Source organism: Bombina bombina, chromosome 2, assembly GCF_027579735.1.
Source record: "Bombina bombina isolate aBomBom1 chromosome 2, aBomBom1.pri, whole genome shotgun sequence".
Lineage (NCBI taxonomy): Eukaryota > Metazoa > Chordata > Amphibia > Anura > Bombinatoridae > Bombina > Bombina bombina.
In genome coordinates this window covers 513,146,336-513,160,820 of record NC_069500.1, presented here as the reverse complement: position 1 = coordinate 513,160,820, position 14,485 = coordinate 513,146,336, and the positions used below count along the sequence as shown (strand labels likewise).

Genomic DNA, 14,485 nt, shown 5'->3' with positions numbered 1-14,485 from the left:
TGACTCGTCAAACATATGGATTAGGTACAATTGCGGGGTTATATGAGTATCGATATTCAATGTTTGTAATAACACATTGATGTCTCGCCAAAGAGGGCGCAAATCCTGGGCAAGACCACCAAATGTGAAAGTGTGAACCCTATTGCTCGCATGGCCTCCAGCAAAGTGAAGAGATATTGGTAGACATTTTAGAAATCCTTGTAGGTACTCTATGCCATTTCATAACAACTTTCATGTATATTTCTAATACAGTCACACAATGTAAAAAAAATTTTGTTAGGGATACTGCCCTGCTCAAATATTGTTCTGATATAGCAATGCCCAATTAATGAATCCAGACCTTAAGTTGCCACAGAAGCCTCTGAGAGTGATCTTTTAATAGGGTGTGATAATGAAATGAAAGAGGCCTAAACTTGCTTTTGCCCATATTCCACCTCACTTCCCATTTAGTAGCCTCTCAGAGTATTTTCTTCTGTTAAGTGTGATCAGTCCACGGGTCATCATTACTTCTGGGATATTACTCCTCCCCAACAGGAAGTGCAAGAGGATTCACCCAGCAGAGCTGCATATAGCTCCTCCCCTCTACGTCACTCCCAGTCATTCTCTTGCACCCAACGACTAGATAGGATGTGTGAGAGGACTATGGTGATTATACTTAGTTTTATATCTTCAATCAAAAGTTTGTTATTTTAAAATAGCACCGGAGTGTGTTATTACCTCTCTGGCAGAGTTTGAAGAAGAATCTACCAGAGTTTTGCTATGATTTTAGCCGGAGTAGTTAAGATCATATTGCTGTTCTCGGCCATCTGAGGAGTGAGGTAAACTTCAGATCAGGGGACAGCGGGCAGATGAATCTGCATAGAGGTATGTAGCAGTTTTTATTTTCTGACAATGGAATTGATGAGAAAATCCTGCCATACCGATATAATGTCATGTATGTATATTTTACACTTCAGTATTCTGGGGAATGGTACTTCACTAGAATTACACTGTAAGAAATACATAAAGCTGTTTAATAACTAGAGATTATGTTTAACGTTTTTGCTGGAATGTAAAATCGTTTTCATTTGCTGAGGTACTGTGTGAATAAATGTTTGGGCACTATTTTTCCACTTGGCAGTTGCTTAATCTGTTTTTCTGACAGTTTCTGTTCTCCCTCACTGCTGTGTGTGAGGGGGAGGGGCCGTTTTTTGGCGCTTTTTCTATGCATCAAATATTTCAGTCAGCAACTCATTGTATTCCCTGCATGATCCGGTTCATCTCTACAGAGCTCAGGGGTCTTCAAAACTTATTTTGAGGGAGGTAATTTCTCTCAGCAGAGCTGTGAGAATTATAGTTTGACTGAGATAAAAAACGTTTATTCTGTAATTTGTTTCCTGCTTTCAGAATTTGTTATCTTTGCTAATGGGATTAAACCTTTGCTAAAGTTGTGTTGTTTACAAGGATTGAGGCTATAACTGTTTCAATTTATTAATTTTCAACTGTCATAGATCTTCTGTGCTTCTTAAAGGCACAGTACATTTTAATATTATTCTAATTGAATTGTATTTCCAAGTTGCAAGTTTATTTGCTAGTGTGTTAAACATGTCTGATTCAGAGGATGATACCTGTGTCATTTGTTGCAATGCCAAAGTGGAGCCCAATAGAAATTTATGTACTAACTGTATTGATGCTACTTTAAATAAAAGTCAATCTGTACAAATTGAACAAATTTCACCAAACGACGAGGGGAGAGTTATGCCGACTAACTCGCCTCACGTGTCAGTACCTACATCTCCCGCTCAGAGGGAGGTGCGTGATATTGTAGCGCCGAGTACATCTGGGCGGCCATTACAAATCACATTACAGGATATGGCTACTGTTATGACTGAGGTTTTGGCTAAATTACCAGAACTAAGAGGTAAGCGTGATCACTCTGGGGTGAGAACAGAGTGCGCTGATAATATTAGGGCCATGTCAGACACTGCGTCACAGGTGGCAGAACATGAGGACGGAGAACTTCATTCTGTGGGTGACGGTTCTGATCCAAACAGACTGGATTCAGATATTTCAAATTTTAAATTTAAACTGGAAAACCTCTGTGTATTACTAGGGGAGGTGTTAGCGGCTCTGAATGATTGTAACACAGTTGCAATACCAGAGAAAATGTGTAGGTTGGATAAATATTTTGCGGTACCGACGAGTACTGAGGTTTTTCCTATACCTAAGAGACTTACTGAAATTGTTACTAAGGAGTGGGATAGACCCGGTGTGCCGTTCTCACCCCCTCCGATATTTAGAAAAATGTTTCCAATAGACGCCACCACAAGGGACTTATGGCAAACGGTCCCTAAGGTGGAGGGAGCAGTTTCTACCTTAGCTAAGCGTACCACTATCCCGGTGGAGGATAGCTGTGCTTTTTCAGATCCAATGGATAAAAAGTTAGAGGGTTACCTTAAGAAAATGTTTGTTCAACAAGGTTTTATATTGCAACCCCTTGCATGCATTGCGCCGATCACGGCTGCAGCGGCATTCTGGATTGAGTCTCTGGAAGAGAACATTGGTTCAGCTACTCTGGACGACATTACGGACAGGCTTAGAGTCCTTAAACTAGCTAATTCATTCATTTCGGAGGCCGTAGTACATCTTACTAAACTTACGGCGAAGAATGCAGGATTCGCCATTCAGGCACGCAGGGCGCTGTGGCTAAAATCCTGGTCAGCTGATGTTACTTCTAAGTCTAAATTGCTTAATATACCTTTCAAAGGGCAGACCTTATTCGGGCCCGGGTTGAAAGAGATTATCGCTGACATTACAGGAGGTAAAGGCCATGCCCTGCCTCAGGACAAAGCCAAAGCCAAGACTAGACAGTCTAATTTTCGTTCCTTTCGTAATTTCAAAGCAGGAGCAGCATCAACTTCCTCTGCACCAAAACAGGAAGGAGCTGTTGCTCGCTACAGACAAGGCTGGAAACCTAACCAGTCCTGGAACAAGGGCAAGCAGACTAGGAAACCTGCTGCTGCCCCTAAAACAGCATGAATTGAGGGCCCCCGATCCGGGATCGGATCTAGTGGGGGGCAGACTTTCTCTCTTCGCCCAGGCTTGGGCAAGAGATGTTCAGGATCCCTGGGCGCTAGAGATAATATCTCAGGGATACCTTCTGGACTTCAAATACTCTCCTCCAAGAGAGAGATTTCATCTGTCAAGATTGTCAACAATCCAGACAAAGAAAGAGGCGTTTCTACGCTGCGTACAAGAGCTCTTGTTAATGGGAGTAATCCATCCAGTTCCACGATCGGAACAGGGACAGGGGTTTTACTCAAATCTGTTTGTGGTTCCCAAAAAAGAGGGAACTTTCAGACCAATCCTGGACTTAAAGATCCTAAACAAATTCCTAAGATTTCCATCGTTCAAGATGGAGACTATTCGGACAATTTTACCTATGATCCAAGAGGGTCAATACATGACCACTGTAGATTTAAAAGATGCTTACCTTCACATACCGATTCACAAAGATCATTATCGGTACCTAAGGTTTGCCTTCCTAGACAGGCATTACCAGTTTGTGGCTCTTCCATTCGGATTGGCTACAGCTCCAAGAATCTTCACAAAGGTTCTGGGTGCTCTTCTGGCGGTACTAAGACCGCGGGGAATCTTGGTAGCTCCATACCTAGACGACATTCTGATACAAGCTTCAAGCTTTCAAACTGCCAAGTCTCATACAGAGTTAGTGCTGGCATTTCTAAGGTCACATGGATGGAAGGTGAACGAAAAGAAAAGTTCACTCGTTCCACTCACAAGAGTTCCCTTCCTGGGGACTCTTATAGATTCTGTAGAAATGAAGATTTACCTGACAGAGGACAGGCTAACAAGACTTCAAAGTGCTTGCCGCACCCTTCATTCCATTCAACACCCGTCAGTGGCTCAATGCATGGAGGTAATCGGCTTAATGGTAGCGGCAATGGACATAGTACCCTTTGCACGCTTACACCTCAGACCACTGCAACTGTGCATGCTAAGTCAGTGGAATGGGGATTACTCAGACTTATCCCCTTCTCTGAATCTGGATCAAGAGACCAGAAATTCTCTTCTATGGTGGCTTTCTCGGCCACATCTGTCCAGGGGGATGCCATTCAGCAGACCAGACTGGACAATTGTAACAACAGACGCCAGCCTTCTAGGTTGGGGTGCCGTCTGGAATTCTCTGAAGGCTCAGGGACAATGGAGTCAGGAGGAGAGTCTCCTGCCAATAAACATTCTGGAATTGAGAGCAGTTCTCAATGCCCTCCTGGCTTGGCCCCAGTTGACAACTCGGGGGTTCATCAGGTTTCAGTCGGACAACATCACGACTGTAGCTTACATCAACCATCAGGGAGGGACAAGAAGCTCCCTAGCTATGATGGAAGTATCAAAGATAATTTGCTGGGCAGAGTCTCACTCTTGCCACCTGTCAGCAATCCACATCCCGGGAGTGGAGAACTGGGAGGCGGATTTCTTAAGTCGTCAGACTTTTCATCCGGGGGAGTGGGAACTTCATCCGGAGGTCTTTGCCCACATACTTCGACGTTGGGGCAAACCAGAGATAGATCTCATGGCGTCTCGACAGAACGCCAAGCTTCCTCGTTACGGGTCCAGATCCAGGGATCCAGGAGCAGTCCTGATAGATGCTCTGACAGCACCTTGGGACTTCAGGATGGCTTACGTGTTTCCACCCTTCCCGTTGCTTCCTCGATTGATTGCCAGAATCAAACAAGAGAGAGCATCAGTGATTCTAATAGCACCTGCGTGGCCACGCAGGACTTGGTATGCAGACCTGGTGGACATGTCATCCTGTCCACCTTGGTCTCTACCTCTGAAACAGGACCTTCTGATACAGGGTCCCTTCAAACATCAAAATCTAACTTCTCTGAAGCTGACTGCTTGGAAATTGAACGCTTGATTTTATCAAGACGTGGATTTTCTGAGTCAGTTATTGATACCTTAATACAGGCTAGGAAACCTGTTACCAGAAAGATTTACCATAAGATATGGCGTAAATACCTATATTGGTGTGAATCCAAAGGTTACTCTTGGAGTAAGGTTAGGATTCCTAGGATATTGTCTTTTCTACAAGAAGGTTTAGAAAGGGGTTTATCTGCTAGTTCATTAAAGGGACAGATCTCAGCTCTGTCCATTCTGTTACACAAACGTCTGTCAGAAGTTCCTGACGTCCAGGCTTTTTGTCAGGCTTTGGCCAGAATTAAGCCTGTGTTTAAAACTGTTGCTCCACCATGGAGTTTAAACCTTGTTCTTAATGTTTTACAGGGCGTTCCGTTTGAACCCCTTCATTCCATTGATATAAAATTGTTATCTTGGAAAGTTCTATTTTTAATGGCTATTTCCTCGGCTCGAAGAGTCTCTGAATTATCAGCCTTACATTGTGATTCTCCTTATTTGATTTTTCATTCGGATAAGGTAGTCCTGCGTACTAAACCTGGGTTCTTACCTAAGGTAGTTACTAACAGGAATATCAATCAAGAGATTGTTGTTCCTTCTTTATGCCCAAATCCTTCTTCAAAGAAGGAACGTCTACTGCACAACCTGGATGTAGTCCGTGCTCTAAAATTTTACTTACAGGCAACTAAGGAATTTCGACAAACGTCTTCTCTGTTTGTCATTTACTCTGGGCAGAGGAGAGGTCAAAAAGCTTCCGCTACCTCTCTTTCTTTTTGGCTTCGTAGCATAATTCGTTTAGCTTATGAGACTGCTGGACAGCAGCCTCCTGAAAGAATTACAGCTCATTCTACTAGAGCTGTGGCTTCCACTTGGGCCTTCAAGAATGAGGCCTCTGTTGAACAGATTTGCAAGGCTGCAACTTGGTCTTCGCTTCATACTTTTTCCAAATTTTACAAATTTGACACTTTTGCTTCATCGGAGGCTATTTTTGGGAGAAAGGTTCTTCAGGCAGTGGTTCCTTCTGTATAAAGAGCCTGCCTATCCCTCCCGTCATCCGTGTACTTTTGCTTTGGTATTGGTATCCCAGAAGTAATGATGACCCGTGGACTGATCACACTTAACAGAAGAAAACATAATTTATGCTTACCTGATAAATTCCTTTCTTCTGTAGTGTGATCAGTCCACGGCCCGCCCTGTTTTTAAGGCAGGTAAATATTTTTTAATTTATACTCCAGTCACCACTTCACCCTTGGCTTTTCCTTTCTCGTTGGTCCTTGGTCGAATGACTGGGAGTGACGTAGAGGGGAGGAGCTATATGCAGCTCTGCTGGGTGAATCCTCTTGCACTTCCTGTTGGGGAGGAGTAATATCCCAGAAGTAATGATGACCCGTGGACTGATCACACTTCAGAAGAAAGGAATTTATCAGGTAAGCATAAATTATGTTTTTTGGGAATCCCTAAGACTTGACTGAACTCAACACTCTAAAACTCTCAAATCAAAACAACACCGGGTCTCACCTGAAGCTTTGGCCAATTGAGATACATTATTTAGATTGTGATTGGTATATAAATCCAATATTTGAATCATACCCAGCAATTTCCAGTATTCCACATGAATGCTCTAAAAGTCCCACAAAAGGCCATTTAATTAATGAATGGGTGATGATGGGAGTGGAGATATATCAGAGTGATGTCGGAGGTCATGCTATATATTAATACTCTGTTTGACTATGGGATTGCTAATCTGTTTGGCCAGAGATTTATGTTTCGGAAACACAAATAGCATCAGCAAGATCAAGTCCCTGCGGTAGGGACGTTTCTTCCAGTCTATACCATCCCGGTCTTTCCCCTGTCAGGGCCCAGGCAGCAATATGGGAAAGCCTAGCTGCCTTGTAGTATAGAAAGATGTTAGGGAAAGATATACCTCTTTTAGCAAATTGTCTTTGTAGAGTTTTATGTGCAATCCTCAGGATTTTATTTTTCCAAACATATTTTAGAAATACCTGATGGATCTGTTGTAGGCTCTTGTGTGTAATATTAATGGGTAAGCATCTGAAGAGGTATAAAGCCTTCGGTAGTAGGGACATTTTTATTGTAGCTACCCTCCCTAGCAATGAGATTTCCCTATGGTCCCATTTTAGCGTGAGTGCTTGAATATCTAAAATTATTTTATCAAAGTTAGAGTAGTTTCTACGTCTGCACTCAACTGGACTTTTAGGTGGCTAGTGGACCACTGAAATTGGAAGTTATGCTGAAGGTCTATGAGCTGGTCTTGGGGGATATTAATAGCATGCGCTTCAGTTTTAGACATATTAGTCTTGTAATAGCTGAGCCTGCCAAATTTTTCTATCAGTCGGATAACTGATGAGATAGAGGTAGTGGGATTGGTTATTGGAAGGGTGACATCTTCCGCAAAGAGGACAATTTTGTTCCTCATGTGTGGCATATGGGATCCCTGAAATCAGATTAGAATTTTGAATAGCTTTGGCAAATGGCTCCAATACTAGAGCAAATATCAGGGGGGAATAAAGGGCATCCCTGTCTTGTACCATTCATGATAGATATCAGGTGAACAAAAGCAAGTTTCTCTAATTTTGGCAAATGGCTAGGAGTTTAGTACTTTAATGGCCGAAATTACTGGAGGGGGAAAGCCGAAGACTTTCAGCACTTCCCAAAGGTACTCCCATAGGACCATGTTAAAGGCCTTTTCGGCATCTAGGGACAGGCCACTAATGGGACACCTCTTAAATTAGCTTCTGTAAACACATTGAGTAGTCTCCTTGTGTTGTCTGGACCTTGCTGTCCTTTAGTGAAGCCAACCTGATCTACATGGATCAGGGTGGGTAATAGATTGACTTGTCTATATGCAATGAGTTTTGAGTATAATTTGGTATCCATGTTTATAAAGGATATAGATCTATAGTTGCTGCAAAACGATATATCCTTGTCTGACTTTGGAATGGCTATGATTGAAGCTTCTAAACTTTCTTTCAGAATATAACCTTCAGACTTAATCTAGTTAAACACTAGGTGTAACATTGGTGCAAGTTATGGGCACATCTTTTTATATAAGAATACCGGGAATCCATTTGGGCCAGGAGCCTTGTTGTTTTGCAGATTAATAGCTGCTACCACTTATTTCATGTGGAACAGTTCAAGCAGAGTATTTATGGCCTCTTCAGTTAATGTGAGAAGGTTTAGTTGTTCGAGAAAAAGGGAATTCTCAGACAACGTGGCTTCTTCTGGTTTCTCATTTTTGGCTATATTATAAACATCATAAAAGTAGCAAAAGCTTTTCCTATTTCAGCGGGTGCATACGCCCTCTGGCCTTGGTGTTCAATGTAGGGAATTCTATTTGCGACTTTTTGAATTTTAAGTTGATTCGATAGTAGTGAGTCTGCTTTATTGCTTGAATTTAGAAAGAGCATTTTGGATTCTTTGAGTTTCAAGTTCCTTAATCAGACCTCTCAGGCGGGAGATCTCTTCAGACCTGACCTGAGTTGGCGTTTCCCTATTTAATAGCACCACACAGCAAAGTTCACACATTAGTTTACCTAAGGGGGCACTTTTATTTTTCCTTAAAGAAGCGGCTTTAGAAATGCATACTCCTCTTAGGTATGCCTTCAATGCAGCCCATTTAATTTGGTGCGACGTCTGGCCCTCAATGTTTATCTGCAGGAACCCTTCTATTTCTTCTCTCAAGTTTAGTGTAAAGGTAGGGTCATCCCATAGGTATTTTAGAGTTTCCAGGCGAGTTTCGCTGGAGGGGGTACTATAACTTTGATCCTAATAGAGACCGCATTATGATCTGACCAAGGGCAAATGTGGAGTTTGGAGTCCTGGATCTCATTTAAGGTCCAGGAGTCCACAAAAAAATAATCAAGTCTTGAATAAGATCTGTGGGGAGGTGAAAAGTATGAAAAGTCTCTGGATTCTGTATGACATGAGCGCCAGACATTGTACAAGGATTGCTGGAATATTATATTTCTGAACTTATGTTCCGAAGATTTAGAGGAGTCCAGATTTTTATTGGAAGGTAGTCTCTTGTCCATAATAGGGTCCCATACGAGGTTGACGTGACCTCCTAGAACCACGGATCCTTGTTTTATTCTCTCTGCAAAGTTTAGGACCTTCTTCAGAAACACTATCTGGCCCTGATTAGGGGTATATATATATTGACCAACGTGTAGACATGATTGTTTAGTTTGCATATCAGGATAAGGAAGCGTCCTTCCCTCCCTATCTTGCTCAACGTGTATTGTTTGGAAAGCTACATTTTTATTGATCAATATAGACACCACACTACTTTTTCTCATGGTAGGTGGAGCTATAGATCACTGGGAACTGTGGGAATTTCATTTTCGGGGAATGGGAGGTCGCCCAATGGGTTTCCTGCAGGAAACCCACCTCAGTTTTCAAGGATTTTAGGAAATTTTGCAACAGACTTTGCTTATTGGGGGAGTTTAGCCCTTTAGTATTAAGTGAAGTGTAGTGATGCTGGATGAGTCATTAAAAAAAGAAGAAAGGGAGGTAGAAGAGTGTGAAAGGTGGGGGAAATAGAGAAGCGTCAATTCAAAAATACAGTAGAGAAATAGTACAGATTGGGCAATGAAAGCCTCTTTGGTAGAGCCCCACTTGGGAACTTTAAATTATTTTTAAATCTCTTAAAGTACAAGTATGTCATTGAAAGGGGAATGGGTTTCAAGAATCTGTGTTCAGGCGTTTACTAAGCTAACTTGTTTATTGGAGGGGAAGTAATCAGGTGGTATCTGCCAAATACTGAATGGACACTATAGTGGCCAGGAATGCTAAAACTAAGCTAAGGTTCACGTCTCGAGCCTTGAAGTCTATGAAATACAGTGAGTCTCAAAAGTAATGAGCTATTTGTGTATTGGGGGTATAACTGGAGTGTCTAACAATGAGGAATCCCCCTGAACTTTAATGGTGGATCTAACAAGGAATGTGAAATATTCAATATCATTATCTTATAATGTATGTATTGGAATATTGGGGTATTTAAAGTCCCGGATGTTGGCTTAGCTAGAATCGTACAAACATGTTTGTGATTTCAAATCAATGTGACAATAAGCCCAGTTGGTTGCCTAATTTTCCAAGGCTGGACAAGCATGTGATGTAGTGGGGTTGATGTAGAACTAGTTTAACATGTAATAAATAATAGTCAACTATGCAACAAAAAGTGGTGGTTAGCATACTTCACATAACAAATAAATAGCCCCTAAAGAGCTCTTAAGTGGTGATGCTAGTCTGAGTGTCCGGTAGCATAATCTGGTCACCGGGTCTGGGTTTGGTCAGCCTGGAAGAGCCAATTCCCTATAGTCTCAAATGTGATTACCCGGTCACCCCAGAGCAGCATTTCATCCAACTAGGCATTCCAAATGTTCTCTAGAAGACCTATATTTTATCAACCTGAATGAGTCTGAGTTCTCTTGTGTAGTTGATACTTTGATTATTGGGGCGATAAGATACCCTCTAGTGGGGATGCAAGTCTGCCAGGCTCCTGAAGACATCCAGTTTCAAGACTATGATCCAGTCTAGCATAAGGTGACAGCCTCACATCCGGCTGAGAATATCTCCCAAGTCCTTTCAGGCCAGCATGGTCACAAACTAAAATGTCAAACACTCAAATAACATTAACATTTCTAACTTGTATAAGTGAAAAGTAATCATCACATAGTGAGCATACCTGACATGAAGGTATGAATATTAGAACATTGTAAAACTAATATTAACATTATTATAGGGTGATGCTAGTCTGCCATGTCGGTTATATATTCAGGTTTCCAGATCTATGTCTGGTCAGGCCAAGGAAGTCAGCAACTCACAGGCTTAAATGCGAGTCCCCTGACATTGCAGAGTAGCATGACCCCAGTCTAGACCACCATAAGTCAAGGTATTTTTGCAGAGGAAAACCTTAGGTGAAACAACCCCTCGTATGTAAAGGTTTACACTTTGAGAATCGTATATATTACAATAGAGCGTAAATGGGCCTATCCTATACATAGGGAGATATCATTATGAAGTTGTGAATATTGGAGCACTGCAAAACTGGGTGATGCTAGTCAGCTATGCTGGATACTTGTTCAAGTTTCCAGATCAGTGTCTAATCAGGTCAGAGAAGCCAGCAACTCACAATCTTAAAGGGACACTAAACCCAAAAATTTTCTTTTGTGATTCAGATAGAGCATGCAATTTTAAGCAACTTTCTCACTTACTCCTATTATCAAATTTTCTTCATTCTCTTGGTATATTTATTTGAAAAGCAAGAATGTAAGTTTAGATGCCGGTGTTGTGGGAAAATGGCGAACTTGTGAAAACGGCAAACTACGTCACTTCCTGTGACGTGGCATCAGCTGTTTCACAAATTTTAGCCGTAATGAGCATGCGTACCTGGCCGCATACGTCACTGCTACAGTTTTGAGAGACGTGAAATTCCTTGACCCTTTCAAGAGTGCATGCGTAGGATTTTGAATTCCGTCAATACCGCCACTCACATTACTGCTACAATTTCGGGACTTGTGTAATTCCTGGACCCTTTGTTGTATAGCTCCCCGCTTTACCAATTGCCATACAATTATACGTATCCCCTTTACAGTGACCTAACAATGTTTGTATGGCCAATCAAACAGTTTGAACAATAAAAAAATATTGTATAAGTGTTGCTGTTTCATGTCACTGTAAAGGGGATGCGTACAATTGTATGGCAATTGGCAAAGCGGGTCGCTGTACAACAAAGGGTCCAGGAATTACACAAGTCCCAAAATTGTAGCAGTGTTGTGAGCGGCGGTGTTGACAGATTTCAAAATCCCATGCATGCGCTCTTTTAAAAGGGTCCAGGAATTTCACGGCTCTCAAAATTGTAGCAGTGACGTATGCGCCAGGTACGTAATGACGCTACCATGCATGCGCATTACGGCCAAAATTTGTGAAACCGCAGATGCTATGTCAGAGAAAGTGATGTAGTTCGCTGTTTTCACAAGTTCGCCATTTTCCCAGAACACCAGCCCATTTTTTGTGAACAACCTGGGTTGTCCTTGGTGATTGGACAGCACCATTAAACAAGTGCTGTCCATGGTCTGAACCAAAAATTGGCTGGCTCCTTAGCTTAGATGCCTTCTTTTTCAAATAAAGATAGCAAGAGAATGAAGAAAATTGATAATAGGAGTAAATTATAAAGTTGCTTAAAATTGCATGCTTTATCTGAATAACAAAAGAAAAAATTTGGGTTCAGTGTCCCTTTAAGTGTGAGACCCCTGTTATCGCATAGTAGCATGACCCTAGTCTAGACAACCATAAATCAAGGCATTTTTGCAAAAGAAAAACTTAGTTAAGACAGTTTCACATATTTAAAAGTTCACATTTGTTTCAAGTTTGAGTATCGTATATGTCTGAATAGATCTTTTGCAGGTCTATCCTATATAAAAAGAAATACAAACTTGTCTCAAGGTGAATTTATGTCTCATGAAGATTACATATTAATTAGGATATAGTAAAACAAGATACCTATAAGGTACATTTGAGCTATAATATTGGTGCCAATCTGTCCGGCCAGTACCCCACTCATGGCTCCTGACCTAGCTCTGGTCAGGTCCAAGGAGCCTGTTGCCAATATGGGAGAGTATGGTCACTGGTCGTCTCAGAGCTGCACTGCCCTAGCCAAAAACATCACGCAACTAAACATTTTTATCTTGGAGAAAAGGGGGGGGGGGGGGAAACTTTTCACTTTTCTATTCCACACAAATGATACTCAACACTCGCTTCAGGATGATACTTCTGCTGCAAGATCTCTCAGGAACAAGTTTGTGGCAGATGATTTTTGCGGGAGCGAGTCCTCGCCAAAGGTCTGACGCTTCCCAAACGTTGTTCTCTGTGGTAAGGGTCTCCATTCTGAGGCCAGTGGTCTGAGGTCAGACAGTAGTCTGAGATCTAGTGATGGGGAAGTGGAGGGTTCCCTTCCGTTATTTGCTGAGGACTTTCCATGGGCCAGTGAACCCTGGTCTGAGGACCACTCCTTCAGGAGTTGCTGGTCTTTAGTTGGGGTGTCCGCAGTGTAGAGGTGGCCCTCTTTATGAATAAGGAGTTCAATTGGGTATCCCCATCTGTATCTGATGCCCATTTGGCATAGGGATTTAGTGATGTCTCTGAAAGTTCCTCTTTTCTAGATGGTGAACTGTGATAGATCTGGAAAGACTTGAATATTTTGGAAGCATTCTGGTAGACTTGGGTTGGAGAACATAGCCTTCATGATCTGCTCCTTTGTATGTGTAAAAGTGGAATCTAGCAATGACATCTCTCAGTTTTTCCATCAATACATTTCTTCCCCTAGGCAGTCTATGTACTCTGTCAATCATGTTTTCGTTCTGAATTTGGGGTGCTTTCAGATATTAACAAAACTCAGTGAGGAATTTTTCTAGATCTAACGCTGCAACATCCTCTGGGATTCCTCTGGATCGCAAATTGTTGCGGCGAGATCTATCTTCCATGTCCCCCATTTTAGCTTCTAGGGAATCGAACATATCAACTAATACTTGAGAATGATTAGAAATGTTGACCTGTTCTACTGCAAGATTTTCTTGTTTTCTTTCCAATGTTTCAACTCTCTCACTAATCACTCCAATATCTTTGTGCAGTTCAGCTACCGAACCCTTTATTGCCTTTGTGAGTGAGTGTTGGAAGGCATTAAGCCTCTGTGTTAGGGTGGTAACTATATCTGAGGCATTTGGGCTCTCTAGGTCATAAGAAGTTTGGGAGCACTGTTCCAGGGATATCACTTTCTCCTATAGAGTTGATTCAGGGTCCTTGGTCTCAGCTGACCTTTCTAGTGGTGCTTTAACTTTGAAGTGGTCAGCTACAGACTTTTTAACGTAAGAGGAGCTTGTAGTCTTATTTTCATTCCCCTGTGGCATGTTAGGGAGATCTTGTAACTGTCCCGACACCAGCCCAGATAGATATAACCAAACACTCAAAAATGCAAAAAAGGAGTGTATCAGTAACTGGGAGATCTTTTAAGAGCAATGCTTATTTAAGAAAAGAGAGGCCCACATAAAGCTTTCCGGCCACACAGGTCCAGATTAATTTACACACATTTCCAGATATGGGTTGCATTATTAGGCCAACTAGCAGGTCAGGGCCCTCCAGTATGTATGAGTCCGTTATTCAAAGCAACCTTGTAGTGTAAAGTTGCTTCAAGTATATATATGTTAAGTCCTTGATGTTATGAGCCCCCTAGGCCAGGGGCGTTGTGTATACAGATGAAAAAAGGTTAAACAATCTGTCCTTCTACTTGAAGTATAATCTAGACCTTTCTTGTTATTGCTGCGTAGTGAGGCCTAGAGGTGGTTATAATCGGTGGCCTTTTTATTGGTAGAACAGGTATAATGCAATAAATGGGGTTTGGGGCTTTAAATTGGTCTGAAGTGTTGTAGGGGTAGATATGTGAAACCTTTTACTCTCTTGCATACAAATTATTAACTGCGCAGTGGGTCCTAAAGGTCGACAGTCCTATGAAAACCAAGTAGGCCTATTTTATCTCCTGTCAGGGAACTTTTATTAA

General features: G+C 41.9%; 1 protein-coding gene across 1 annotated transcript in view; it reads left to right on the top strand.

Moving 5' to 3' along the window:
* Window positions 1–14,485, top strand: part of RAB2B (RAB2B, member RAS oncogene family) — a 102,800-nt gene that overhangs the window by 23,400 nt on the left and 64,915 nt on the right. The window lies entirely within an intron of this gene.